General features: G+C 36.3%; 1 non-coding gene across 1 annotated transcript; it reads right to left on the bottom strand.

Annotated features, from left to right (window-relative positions):
• Positions 1-1,192: 1,192 nt before the first annotated feature.
• Positions 1,193-1,296, bottom strand: LOC112101650. The gene has a single exon (XR_002907667.1). It is a non-coding gene; the product is annotated as a small nucleolar RNA R71 (small nucleolar RNA).
• Positions 1,297-15,284: the final 13,988 nt, after the last annotated feature.

Genomic DNA, 15,284 nt, shown 5'->3' with positions numbered 1-15,284 from the left:
TATTGATTAGAGCGTGGTTCACGAGGTGTGGATTCCCCCCTCATGATTTAATTGGCATTAATACGGATTATTTAGCCCATGATGCATGTTGATACGGATCCAGATACCCAAGTACGTCATCTCAATAGAATTCTCTTCAATATATTCTTGTCATTTCAATTCCAATTTTAGAATTTATTGTCGCCATTTTAATTTAAGTTTTAGCATATTCCAAATCATTTCTACCACAAATCCAATCACCCATTTACAAAACTAATTCTACACATAATTAAAATCCACCTCCTCGTGGGATCGACACTCGTTACCATTAGTTTATACTACAATAGATTCGTGCGCTTGCGAGTACATTAAAATTTGCACAACAAGTTTTTGGCGTCGTTGTCGGGGAGGTAAATAATTTTAATTCGTAGAATTAATTTTTGTGAATAATTTCTTTTATTTGTTTTCTTGTATTTTTTTATTAAAAAAAAAGAAAAAAAAATGAATCTACATTTAAAGGTTAGTATTTCTTTTTTTTTCTCTTCTTTAAAATTCTGTAATTTAATTTCAATTTATTTTTCTTTAAAATTTTTTTTGTTTATCTTATTAATTTATTTTTAGTTAATTTATTTCACGTATTTATTTTTGTGTATTTTTATAGAAAGGTTGTAATAGCGCAATAAGGTTAGTATCGTAATTTCTCCCTCTTTTTTATTTTTATTTGTTTTGCATGCATGGTCATAGGTCATTATTACCTAATCTTGAACCTATAGACCTTGAATTAGAAAAAACACTTCGCACACACAAGCACATTAAAAATAAATTTGGAATGGATTTACAAGCACTATAGGAGAGGCCATTTAAGGACTATTTTAGTCCCTTAGCTAATTTGAGCACATCATGCATAAGATACCCAAATGTAGCTGCTAGGAGTTTTGAACTAAAACCTAGTGTGCTAAATTGTCTCCCAACATTCTATGGCCTAGAAAATGAGGATCCATATAATCATCTGAATGATTTTCATGCCATTTGTCAAACTTTTAAATATGAAAATTTTTCAGACGATAATGTTAAACTTAGACTATTCCCATTTTCTTTAAAGGATAGAGCTCGTTCATGGTTAAATACTTTACCTGCTAATAGCATTTCATCATGGGAACAAATGGTAATGAAATTTTTGAATAAATATTTCCCAGTGCATAAAACCAATGCTATTCGCAAGGAAATTTCAGAGTTTACACAGAGAGAAGACGAGCAGTTTTTCGAAACATGGGAGCGATTCAATGGGCTACTCTTGAAGTGTCCACATCATGGGTACGAGAAATGGCACCAATGCCAATACTTTTTGGAGGGATTATTGCCGAATGTGCAAGAATGGCTAATGGCAACAAGTGGAGGAGAGCTAATGTCAAAAAGTGCATCAGAGATTTGGGAATTCTTCCAGCGACAAGCAGATAATTCCCAACAACGGAGTCGATCACTCAGGAATACTAGAAGAACTAAAGGAGTGAATGAGGTTCAAATTGGCGAATCAACTTCGGGAATCAAAGAAGTCAAGGAGATGGTTGAAGGTCTTGCTCGACAAATAGCATCGTTATCAACTGCTAAATCAACAGAACCACATGACCATGACTCATACTCAGATCAAGCCAATGCCATAGGTGTAATGAGAAAGCCATCAAATTACAACCCATACTCCAACACATATAACCCTGGATGGAGAGACCACCCCAATTTTTCATGGTCTCAAGGATTCCAACAGAATGGACCAGCAGCTCCAGCTCCACCAATTCCTCAAAATCCTCAAGCCTCTCAGCCCCCATTTAGACCATACAATCAGAACCAGAACTACTCTCAACCCAGACCATGGGAGGATGCATTCCAAAATTTCAAGAATGTTACTCACTCCACGATTGAGCAACAGAATCGCACCATTGATGAACTACGAAATGAGTTGAGAGCAGGCTTCAATTCACAAGCTCAATCAGTTTCAAGCCTCGAGAAGATGGTGGGACAACTTGCTTCTTCAGTTCAGATCTTGGCAATGACTGTTGAGAAAGGCAAGTTTCCAAGTCAACCAGTGCCTAACCCTAAAGGAGTACATGAAGCAAGTACTAGTTCACCACAGCAGCATGGAGAGGTCAAAGCAGTCATGACCTTGAGAAAAGAAAAAGAAGTTGACAACAAAGTGGAGATGCCGGTGACAAAAGAAAATCAAAATGTACCTGTGAATGTTGAGGACTCACCACCGAAGGAAAAAGAAGAAATCAACCCACGAGAATATGTTCCTAAAGCTCCATTTCCTCAGAGGTTAGCAAAAGGCAAAAATTCACAGGTGAGATTCTTGAAATCTTCAAACAGGTAAGTGTTAACATCCCTTTACTTGATGCTATTAAACAAGTTCCATCTTATGCCAAGTTTCTTAAAGACCTTTGTACTAAAAAGAGAAATATGCATGTTCAAAAGAAGGCATTTTTAACAGAAAACGTTAGTTCTATACTCCAACATAAAATTCCTTTAAAATACAAAGACCCAGGCTCCCCCACTATCTCATGTAGTATAGGGAACCACACAATTGAGAATGCTCTGTTGGATTTAGGAGCTAGTGTAAATCTGTTGCCTTACTCAATATTTTTGAAACTTGGACTTGGAGAATTACACCCAACTCCAGTGGTGTTACAACTCGCAGATCGGTCCACGAAAATACCTCGTGGTATTGTGGAGGACGTGCTTATCCAGGTGGACAAGTTTTATTTTCCTGTTGATTTCATTGTAATTGACACTCAACCAATACAGGATTAGAGAAAGCATATCCCCATTATTCTAGGCCGACCTTTCTTGGCAACTGCGGATGCTCACATTCAATGCAGGACTGGAAATATGCAGTTGTCCTTCGGCAACATGACTATGGAGCTGAAAATCTTCAACATTACCAAACAACCTCATAATGCAGATAATGAAATTGTTGATGTGGATTTAATTGAAGCATTAGTTGATGATACTTTTGTTTCAAACCTTAGTGATGATCCTTTACAAACATGTTTAACTCACTTTGGTTTGGATTTTGATATTGACAGATCGGTCGATGAGGTCAATGCCCTGCTTGACTCAGCACCATCTATGGACACTAATAAATGGAAGTCAAGAGTTGAGCAACTAGCACCATCAAAGAAGAAACTCATCTCATCATCAGAATCACCACCGAAACTCGAGCTCAAACCATTACCCAACACTTTGGAATATGCATTTTTGAGAGAAGAAAGTACTCTACCGGTAATCATCTCATCATCCCTAAACGACGAACAAAAAGGTAAGTTGTTGGATGTTTTAAAAGAGCACAAAGGAGCATTAGGATGGACCATAGCAGACATAAAAGGTATATGCTAAATCTACTAGGGAAATGCAACGTCGGTTAAATCCTAATATGAAAGAAGTTGTTAGAACAGAAGTCCTTAAGCTATTAGATGCAGGTATCATTTACCCAATTTCTGATAGTTCATGGGTCAGTCCTGTACAAGTTGTCCCCAAAAAGTCAGGAGTCACAGTAGTTACCAATGCTGATAATGAATTGATACCCACTAGAGTAACTACAGGATGGCGTGTATGCATTGATTATAGAAAGTTGAATTCTGTCACACGTAAAGACCATTTTCCTTTACCATTTATTGATCAAATGCTTGATAGATTAGCAGGCCATGAATTTTATTGCTTTCTAGATGGCTACTCAGGATATAATCAGATTCCCATAGCACCAAAAGATCAGGAGAAAACTACTTTCACTTGCCCTTTCGGCACATTTGCATATAGGAGAATGTCATTTGGATTATGTAATGCACCTGCTACATTTCAACGATGCATGTTGAGCATTTTTTCTGATATGGTTGAACGATTCCTTGAAGTCTTTATGGATGACTTTTCTGTCTTTGGTGATTCGTTTGATCAATGTTTACATCATCTAACACTAGTTCTGCAGAGATGTATCGAGAAGAACTTGGTCTTAAATTGGGAGAAATGCCATTTTATGGTAAAACAAGGTATTGTTCTCGGTCATATCATTTCGAGCAAAGGTATTGAGGTTGACAAAGCCAAGGTGGATCTCATTTCTAATCTTCCTCCACCCAAAACAGTCAGAGAAGTAAGATCTTTCCTTGGGCATGCTGGTTTCTATAGACGTTTCATTAAAGATTTTAGCAAAGTTTCTAGACCCTTATGCAATTTACTTGCTAAGGATGTACCTTTTATCTTTAATGATTCATGTCTTGTGGCTTTTGAAAAATTAAAGCAGTTGTTGACATCATCACCCATCAATCAGGCCTCGAACTGGAGCTTACCATTTGAACTCATGTGTGATGCATCTGATTATGCAGTAGGAGCAGTATTGGGACAAAGAGTTGATCGAATTCCCCATGTTATTTATTATGCTAGTATGACATTGAATGATGCACAGTTGAACTATTCAACTATTGAAAAAGAAATGCTAGCAGTAGTGTTTGCATTGGAAAAATTTTGATCTTATCTCATTGGTTATAAAATAATTATATTTACAGATCATGCTGCTCTTAAATATCTTCTCACAAAGAAAGATGCAAAAGCTAGACTAATTCGTTGGGTGTTACTTTTGCAGGAATTTGACTTGGAATTCAAAGATAAGAAAGGGACAGAAAATGTTGTGGCGGACCACCTCTCTCGTCTCCATTTTGACACAATTACAGAGCCATTAATATTGAATGAGTCATTTCCAGATGAACAATTAATGAGTGCGGAAGTGTTGCCTTGGTATGCTGATATAGTTAATTATCTTGTTACAGGTAAACTTCCAGAGCATTGGACCAAGCAAGACAAGGCTAAATTCTTTACAGAAATAAAGAATTTCTTTTGGGATGACCCATATTTGTTCAAGTATTGTGCAGACCAAATTGTTAGACGATGTGTCCCAGAAAGTGAAATTCAGAATATCCTTTCATTCTGCCATGAACAAGCTTGTGGAGGCCATTTCAGTGCTAAGAAAACTGCGACTAAAGTTTTACAATGTGGTTTTTATTGGCCAACTATATTTCGAGATGCTTACACTTTCTGTTCTTCATGTGATAGGTGTCAACGAATGGGAAGCATTACGCGAAGGAACATGATGCCACTGAATCCAATTTTAGTGGTTAAGATTTTTGACGTATGGGGTATCAACTTCATGGGACCCTTTACCCCGTCTTTTGGTCATCAATACATATTGGTTGCTGTTGACTATGTATCAAAATGGGTAGAAGCAATTCCATGTAGGACCAATGATCATAAGGTGGTGATAGCATTTTTGAAAAGCAACATTGTTTCACGCTTTGGATTCCCTCGAGCAATAATCAGTGATGGTGGTGCCCATTTTTGTAACAAAGCATTCAAAGCACTTTTGACAAAGTATTCAATCACACACAAAGTGGCGACCCCGTATCATCTGCAAACCAGTGGCCAAGTTGAGATCTCCAATCGAGAAATAAAGCACATATTAGAAAAGACGGTGAGGCCGGACAGAAAAGATTGGTCATTAAGACTTGATGATGCATTATGGGCATATAGAACGACTTTCAAGACCCCGATTGGGATGTCACCCTACAGGTTAGTGTATGGAAAAGCTTGCCACCTACCTGTGGAACTCGAGCATCGTGCGCATTGGGCCATCGAGAAATTCAACTTTGACATACAGTAAGCCAGCTCAGAAAGAAGATTACAACTGGCAGAACTTGAAGAAATTCGCAATGACGCATACGAAAATGCCAAGATTTACAAGCAACGAATGAAAGTCTTCCATGACAAGCAAATTATGAGAAAATCGTTCACTCTAGGTCAGAAAGTGCTTTTATTCAATTCTCGCTTGCACCTATTCCCAGGTAAGTTACGCTCTCGTTGGTCTGGCCCATTTATTGTTCATACTGTTTTTCCACATGGGGCAATTGAAATTAAGGACCCAAAGAACGGTGTCACGTTTAAAGTTAATGGTCAAAGATTAAAGCCATATCTAGAGTACCAACCACATGGAGAAGACCCCGAAATAAATTTGAGTGACTCACCAGATTTGAATTGATTTTTTTTTCGTGATTTGATTTTTTTTCTTTCTTTATATTATTCTTTTGCTAATTGAAATTATTTTTGCATAAGTGTGTTTGTTTAACTATTAAGTTTTTTCTTATCATTTTTAATCATGAGTACCTTACTTAGACCGTTCCTCCTGAACATTCTTAAACCAGTTCAACGTGTCAAAACTCATCTCAAAAGGCAGATTCAATTTTGTAAAATACATCGTATTTGGGCTCTACAACCACCAGAGTTAGTAGCCTATGTTGAGGGTCTAGAAAGCCAACTCAGAGATATTGAGAGAAGTGTTTACGACATCCAGTTGGAGCTTGAGGTAAATTCAATAAGAGGATGATTTTAATTTTCTTTGTGTGTTTTAATTTATTTTTCTGTTTGTGTGCTTTAGTTTGTTACCCTGGTGAAGTGGCGGATAACGGTACTCCGTGACAATCAAGTCGGTTACTTCAGTTTCCCATAATAACTGATATTTTGAGGCGAAAGTATGGACAGAAACAATATTCTAGCGAAGCTTCACAAGCGATTCCCTTCACTTCCTCAGAATGCCCTCCTTACGATCTATAAAGCTCGGTCCGAACGCATGCGATTACTCATGAGGAATAACATACCTGCTGACATCCGTTGGTTAATCGAGGCTAAAGTACGATCGGCAGGTGAGTTACCTCCAAAATTTATTGCATACATGCCTGGTTGTGGTAAAGAAAATTATGCAAGAAAACGACGAGCTTGAAGAATTTCTGTTGCTTGTCATAAGTGTGCCAGAATGAGTTGCAATAAAAACCCATGTTCTTTAGGAATGATGTCTGATAACAGGGAAGATAAGATTCAATTCATTAGGGATGGCTTGAATAAGGAGTCATTGGATGATATCCTTTTGTCTCTTGAAACGCATCCCAGTGGATATGTGCAAGGAGCGATTCTTCAGTTATGGCCATTATTCCAGAAAGAGCATGCACGATATAGTCTCGGGAATCTGACTATAAACGACCCTGTTTGCCAGTTTATAAGAAAACTGGATATGAAGCCTATCCTTGACCCATAGAGGGCGTTCAAGCCGTTTCTGGACGTAAAACCAGAGAAAGATGTGAGCCACAGTCGCAACTACCTGTAAATATCCTTTCACTTTACTATTATTTTATTTCACTATTGTTTTATTGTGTGCATTATTGTCTTTAATAATTTTATTACTGTTTGCTTTTTCCTTATTACTGTTTGCTTTTTCCTTATTACTGTTTGCTTTTTCCCTTTTACTGTTTCCTTTTTGACTAGCGAGCCACGTGCTTTACGCGTTATTTGACACTGACATGTTACCTCATACACAACTGTGACCCACTGTCACCAAGACTCTTAAATGTGATTTTTTTGTCAAGCACTCACAAATTATTTTTTTGAGAAGTATCACAATGGCAGCTACTCCAAATAGACAATTCAAGAACATTTGTGTGCTTTCTGGATTTACCTATGGCAAACATAAAGAGTTCGTTGAGGCAGCCATAGATCTTGGTCGAAGCATAGCAGAGAGAAAATTACACTTGGTGTATGGAGGAGGTAACCGAGGGTTATCAAAAATGGTCTCAGAAGCAGCTTTTATCAGAGGAAGCCAAGTGTTAGGCACCATCCCAAGAGTCCTAAAACCATTGGGCAGTTCGTTTGACTCATCAACTGGAGAAGAGTTAGTCGTCTCAGGTATGCAAGAAAGAATAACTGAAATGCTTAATCATGCTGATGCTTTTATTTTCCTTCCAGGAGATCTTGCAACACTAGAGGCACTTATCACACTAGCATCTTGGGCCCATCTGCACATCCACCAGAAACCCATCGGTTTGTTAAATGTCAATAACTTTTATGATGGCTTTATCGCATTTCTTAACCATGCAATAAAAAACTATTTCGTTCCCTCTAATGCGAAAAAACTCTTTATTTGTGCTCACACTGCTAATGAGCTACTTGATCTGTTACAAGCTTATAGACCGGAGCCAGACCCCTAGACCTTTGTGTTGGAGCGTCCAAATAATGATGGTAACAGTAGCCGCAGTAAGAAGTACAAATTAGATTTAACTCTTCGCCTATAAATATTTTCTTCTGTGTTGCACCACCCAGGTGATGTCTTCTAAACTCTACTTCTTTCCTTTAAAACATTGAGGACAATGTTTCGTTCTGATTGAGGGGAGGGAATAGTCGACAAATGTGGAATTTTAGTTAAGTTTTTACTAATTTTTTGTTGTAGAAACTAACTGTTGCTAATTTTTTGTGTTGAAGATGGCTGAATATGGAGTATAGTTACTCTAGAAACACATCTTTATTGTTTAAAAAAAAACCAAATAAAATAAAAAATAAAAAATATCTTTTTCTTTATTAAGTTTTGATGTTCATTTTTCTTCTTCTTTTTATTTTCTCCTCTATAAATATACATTTTCCAACTTTTGAGTCGAAGATGGCTGAATATGGAGTGTAGTGCCTCTAGAAACGCATCTTCTTAAAAAAAATCATTTTCTTTTTCTATCATTTTAAGTGTAACTTTTCTAATTAGTTTTTCTGCATCATATTCATATTTCTGCATGCATATTTTCCTTTCATGCTTAGAATAGGTTGGGGGGTAGAATGTTGTTTAAAAAAATAATAATAATAATTTGTGTGATTTGTTTTAACATTGGATGACATGATTAATTTCAAATTTTAGTATTTGTATTATCTTTGGTCTTAAGTGATGTTACGCTATGTTTGCTACTTTACATGTTGATGTCGGAGACAAATATGAGTTGGTTGAAGGAATGAACATGTCATAAATAAGTGCCAAGTGAGTTGTTGAGCCTATCATTTTTTTGGAGAGTAACCCTTTTGCCCATTCTCTATACAGCTTAGCAGTTTATTATTTTATACACGATCTCTAGATTTCTTTTGAGTTAACCCTTAAAAAAAATGGTAAGATAAAGAAAAAGAAAAAGAAAAAAAATGTGTGTTGCTACATTGGGAGGTCCATCTAACTAGTAGATATGGATGATTATTTAGAGCCCTAAAAGACGATGGAAAGGCCATCTTTGATCCGTTTGAGCCTTTCTAGCCATCCCTTTTATTAAATATCCATAGTTAACCCTTTTGAGCCTTTAAAAAAAAAAGAAAAAGAAAATCCTTTTCTTTGTCAACTTATCATCTTGACCCACTTCAATTTGGAGTATTACCCGATGTCTTATAAGTTCCATCACCTATTTATGTTTGAGAAAATATAAATAATTATGTTGTTGAGTGAAGTTATGCCAAATAAAAGTAAAAAAAAAAACAAAAGTTGTTGTTTCAAAAGAATAAAAATAACAACAATAGGTGAAATCCACCTTGCAACTTCCAAAAAAAAAAAATCCCTGCATTTTTTTTCTCAAACATACACTTTATTTTCCTTATTTCTCTTCTTTGTTAACCATGTCCCTAGCCTACGTTACGTCCTAATAAAAGTCCTTCTTGATTTTAGGGAACTATAGTCTGAAATAGAAGCTAGTTATATGGGCTAAAAAGATGTAGTGGTGCATAATAAAAATAAATAAATAAATAAAAAGATAAATAAATTGGGTTGATTAGCATTTTTATTTGACTTGAGATCATATTATTTCTAAGCTGAGGGCATATTTATTTCATCTTGGTGAGAGCATGTGATATCACTTCTTTATTATTTTCTTTCTCAATTATCATTCATTGGAGGGACTATTTTTATTGGTTTTAATTTCTTTGTGAGAGTGTCACTACTTCCAGTGAGATTTTGGGGTTTGACATGTCATTCTTGAAAGTAGCTATAACAAAGTCTACTGGGCTGATTCATGTGGATGGTTGATGTGGGTGTGATGTTGCTTTAGACTGGAGATAATGCTTATACTTTTATTTGATTGCTATCATTAATCTGATGGAATAAATACGAGTGTTTCTATTTAAAAAAAAAAATTTGAATTTGAATTTTGTTTTCACTTTATTTGCTAGGGACTAGCAATAAGCTGGTTGGGGGGCGTGTTGAGTGTTAGAAAATGCATATTTATAAAGGAGAAAACCGTCATTTGACATTTCAAATCTTACTAACAACCCTTACTTTTATGTATTTAACCTTCTTGTGATTTAATTATATGTGTTTTATTTTAATTAAGTATTTTATGTATTTTAGGGGCATTATAGTCATTTCACAATAAAGGAGAGATCAGACGGCAAAACGGACATTACTTTTGAACTCAGGGCGGTCGAAAACTTTAGGAGGAATATAAAAGGAAAAATGGCACTATTCACATGTACGGTACTACTCACGTGTACGGTACTGTCTACGTTACTGTTCACGATACTATTCACATAGACAGATCGATGATGTGCCATTGACTGATGAGGTGTCACGATCCTGTTGGGCTAAAATTCTTATGTACTGTTGATGGTGACGTGGCAGCATATCAGTGGACGAAAAATCTCGCGTACGGTACATGCATCACACAGGATTATTTTCAACCAAACCGCGTTACTGTTCATCCGGGTCAAACCGTGTTACTGTTCATCCACGTGGTCAAACCGCGTACTGTTGACTGATGACGTGGCGTAATCCTGAGCGTCCAAACTATTTTTAATCTGATGGCCATGATTTACTCCATGTATCTATAAAAAGGGGGCCTCTCCCCCCTAATTTGATACCTCTGAATCCATTTTTGGACTCCATTTTCTGTAATTCTCTCTCTATCTTGTATTTTCTTCGTATTTTAATAAATTCCCATTTTGCCCCTAGTTCAATTATGAGTGGCTAATTTTCTTTCAAGCTTGGGTTGAAGGTGAAGTCTCAACATGTGTCATGGGCTTAATTTGGTAAATTTATTTTCTCTTCCCCTCTAGTTTTTGTGGATGTTTTGACTTCTCGTCGACAAATAATACTAATCTTATCTAGTACCGCCTTGGTTTCACCGGCCTTCTAGTGCAAGGTTATTATTATTTGGCACGATAAGCCCTTAGCACTATATTGATTAGAGCGTGGTTCATGAGGTGTGGATTCCCCCCTCATGATTTAATTGGCATTAATACAGATTATTTAGTCCATGATGCATGTTGATACGGATCCAGATACCCAAGTACGTCATCTCAATAGAATTCTCTTTAATTTATTCTTGTCATTTCAATTCCAATTTTAGAATTTATTCTCGCCATTTTAATTTAAGTTTTAGCATATTCCAAATCATTTCCACCACAAATCCAACCACCCATTTACAAAACTAATTCTACACATAATTAAAATCCACCTCCTCGTGGGATCGACACTCGTCACCACTAGTCTATACTACAATAGATTCGTGCGCTTGCGAGTACATTAAAATTTGCACAACAGTAAACTCTGAAATTTCCCTGCGAATAGCATTGGTTTTATGCACTGGGAAATATTTATTAAAAAATTTCGTTACCATTTGTTCACATGATGTAATGCTATTAGCAGGCAATGTATTGAGCCATGAACGAGCTCTATCTTTTAAAGAAAATGAGAATAATCTGAGTTTAACATCATCATCTGAAAAATTTTCATATTGAAAAGTTTGAAAAACAATATGAAAATCATTCAAATGATTATATGGGTTCTCATTTTCTAGGCCATAGAATGTTGGGAGACAATTTAGCTCACTAGGTTTTAATTCAAAACTCCTACCAGCTACATTTGGATATCTTATGCAAGATGTGCTCAAATTAGCTAAGGGATTGAAGTTAAATGGCCTCTCCTGTGATGGTGGTTGTTGCTGCAAATCCATTTCACTTTTATCTTTAATGTGTTTGTGTGTGCGCAGTGTTTTTTCTAGTTCAAGGTCGATAAGCTCAAGATTAGGTAATAATGACCTTCGACCATGCATACAAATAACACAAAAATAAATGGAAACAAAATAAATAAAAATAACGAAGAAGGAGAAATTATGGTACTAACCTTATCACATTGTTACAACCTTACTATAAAAACACACTAAAAAAAATTCGTGAAATAAATTAACTAAAATTAAAATAAATTAATAAGATAAACAAAAAAATTACAATAAAAATAACTTGAAAATTAAATTACAAAATTTTAAAGAAGAGAAAAAGAAAAGAAATTCTTACCTCTTAAATATAGATTCACTTTTTTTTTATAAAAAAAATTACAAGAAAAAAATTAAAAGAAATTATTCATAAAAATTAATTTTATGAATTAAAATAACTTACCTTCCCGGCAACGGCGCCAAAAACTTGTTGTGCAAATTTTATTGAACTTGCAAGTGCACGAATCTATTATATAATAGATCAATGGTGACAAGTGTCGATCCCACGAGGAGGTGGATTTTAATTGTGTGTAGAATTAATTTTTCTAAATGGGTGGTTGGATTTATGGTAAAAATGATTTGGAATATCATAATATTTGAATTGAAATGGCAGAATTAAATTAAAGTGGAAACTATAATAATTGTAGCGCTTGGGTATCTGGATCCGTATCAACATGCACCATGGACTAAATATTCCTTATTAGTGTCAATTAAATCATGAGGGGGGAATCCACATCTCATGAACCACACTCTAATCAATATGGTGCTAAAGGCTTATCGTGCCAAATAATAATAACCTTGTACTAGGGAGCCGATGAAACCATGGTGGTATCTAGACAAGATTATTATTATTTGTTGACAAAAAGTCAAAACATCCACAAAAACTAGAGGGGAAGAGAAAATAAATTTACCAAATAAAGCCCATGACACATGTTGAGACTTCACCTTCAACCTAAGCTTGAAAGAAAATTAGCTACTCATAATTGAACAAGGGGCAAAATGAAAATTTATTAAAATACGTAGAAAATATAAGATGGAGAAGGAATTACAGAAAATGGAGCCCAAAAATGGATTCAGAGATATCAAATTAGGGGGGGAGGCCCCCTTTATATAGATACATTGAGTAAATCATGGCCATCGGATTAAAAACAGTTTGGACGCTCAGGATTGCGCCACGTCATCAGTCAACAGTACGCAGTTTGACCACGCGATTTGAATAGTGACACGGTTTGACCACGCGGTTTGAACAGTCAACCGGCTTGAACAATGACGCGGTTTGGTTGAAAATAATCTTGTGTATATGCATGTACCGTATGCACGATTTTTGGTCCACTAACATATTGTCACGTCACCGATCAACAGTGCATATAAATTTTTTCCAATAAAATCATGACACCTCATCAGTCAATGCCACATCATCGGTCAATGCCACGTCATTGTTCCGTACGTGTGAACAGTGTCATGAACAGTAACATGGACAGTATCGTACATGTGAATAGTGCCCTACATGTGAACAATGACATTTTTCCTTTTATGCTTCTCCTAAGGTTTTCGACTGTTTTGAGTTCAAAAGTGATGTCCGTTATGCCGTCTGATTTCTCGTTCATTGTGAAATGACCATGATGCCCCTAAAATACATAAAATACTTAATTAAAATAAGACACACGTAATTAAATCAGAAGAAGCTTAAATACATAAAAGTAAGGGTGTTAGTAAGACTTGAAATGTAAAATGACGATTTTCTCCTTTATAAATATACATTTTCTAACACTCAACACATATAGTGGAAAACCTTATTCTTTCTCTGCACCAGCACTGCCCCAACAGAATGGTCACTGGCATCACACATAGGGATGGCAAAATCCGGGTCTGGGTTTAGCCTTCCCGGTTCTGGACCCGGACGCCATTTTCTTTTTCCCAAACTCGGATTAAAACCCGATTTTTTCACTTCGGGTCCGGTACGGGTTCAACTCGAAAAAGTCTGAGTTTTTGGATTCTGGGTTTTGAACCCGGATCAATGAATTAATTTCTACAATTCCAAAAATAAAATCTTCATATGAAGATGGCAATTTTTCACTGGAACCAGAGAAAATGTTTATGGCACCTGGACGGAGTTCCCTCTGTTTTGCAGATCATTGGCCCACGAAAAAGATTCAACACAATCTCCAAAACCATTTTAGAATCCGCGATGGTGAACATGCTCTGTCACAACTCAAACAACGACAACCGATGATGATAAATAGAGGAGCTGCAAGGCTGCGACGGTGGTGAACCCAAGAGAACGAGTTGCGACAGTGGCGAACCAAGCTTGCGACGATGGTGAACCCAAGAGAACATGTTGTGACGGTGGCGAACCAAGCTTGCGACGGTAGCAGCTTGGATCATATGGTTGTTTGGTTGCAGCAGGCGGCAACTTTAATGTGTGAATGTGAGTCTGTAAATTAGGGTTTTTGTTTTGCTTGTATTTATATTAAATAATAAATATAATTAAAAAATAATATTAAAATAAGATATCCGGGTCCGGGTTCTGGATATACGAGTTACTCCAAACCCAGAACCGGACCCAGATCTATCCTGGCCGTTAAAATCCATTTCAGATTCTGATTTTTTTACACTCCGGTGCGGGTTCAACCCGGTCCGGATTATCCGGGTTCGTCTGGTTCCGAGTTATTCTGCCATCCCTAATCACACGTCACCTCAAAAAGTAGAGTCTAGTCTGGTGCTATAACCACTGGTGTAGTGATCAAAGCTTTCTTCAGTTGTCTAAAAGCTTGAAGACAATCTTTATCAAAATGAAAAGGCTTATCATGTTCTAGCAGTGAGCATAATGGTTTAGCTACTTTGGAAAAGTCTTTTATGAATTTTTTGTAGAATCCAGCATGTCCCAAAAAACTTCTAATACCCTTGAGTGAAGTGGGAGGTGACAGTTTATCTATCACTTCTATATTTGCTTTATCTACCTCTATGCCATTTTTAGACACCCTATGACCCAACACTATGTCTTTTTGTACCATGAAGTGGCATTTTTCCCAATTGAGTACTAGTCATCTCACATCTTTTAAGAACTTCTTTTAAGTTATGTAAACAATCAATATACGTTTCTTCAAAGACTGAGAAATCATCCATGAAGACTTCCAATGTTTGCTCCACCATATCTAAGAAAATAGATATCATACATCTCTGGAAAGTTGCTGCAGCATTGCACAAACCAAAGGGCATTCTTTTGAAAGCAAAAGTTCCATAAGGGCAGGTAAACGTAGTCTTTTCTTGATCTTCTGAGGCTATAGCAATTTGGTTGTAACTTGAATACCCATCTAGGAAACAATAATATAGTTTTCCAGCAAGTCTATCCAACATTTGATCTATGAGTGAAAGTGGAAAGTGAACCTTCCGTGTGGCTTTGTTGAGCTTCATGTAATCCATATATACCCTCCATCTAGTCAC

The sequence above is a fragment of the Citrus clementina genome, unplaced genomic scaffold, assembly GCF_000493195.1.
Source record: "Citrus clementina cultivar Clemenules unplaced genomic scaffold, Citrus_clementina_v1.0 scaffold_9, whole genome shotgun sequence".
NCBI classification, from domain to species: Eukaryota; Viridiplantae; Streptophyta; class Magnoliopsida; order Sapindales; family Rutaceae; genus Citrus; species Citrus x clementina.
This window is presented reverse-complemented; position numbering and strand designations above follow the sequence as displayed.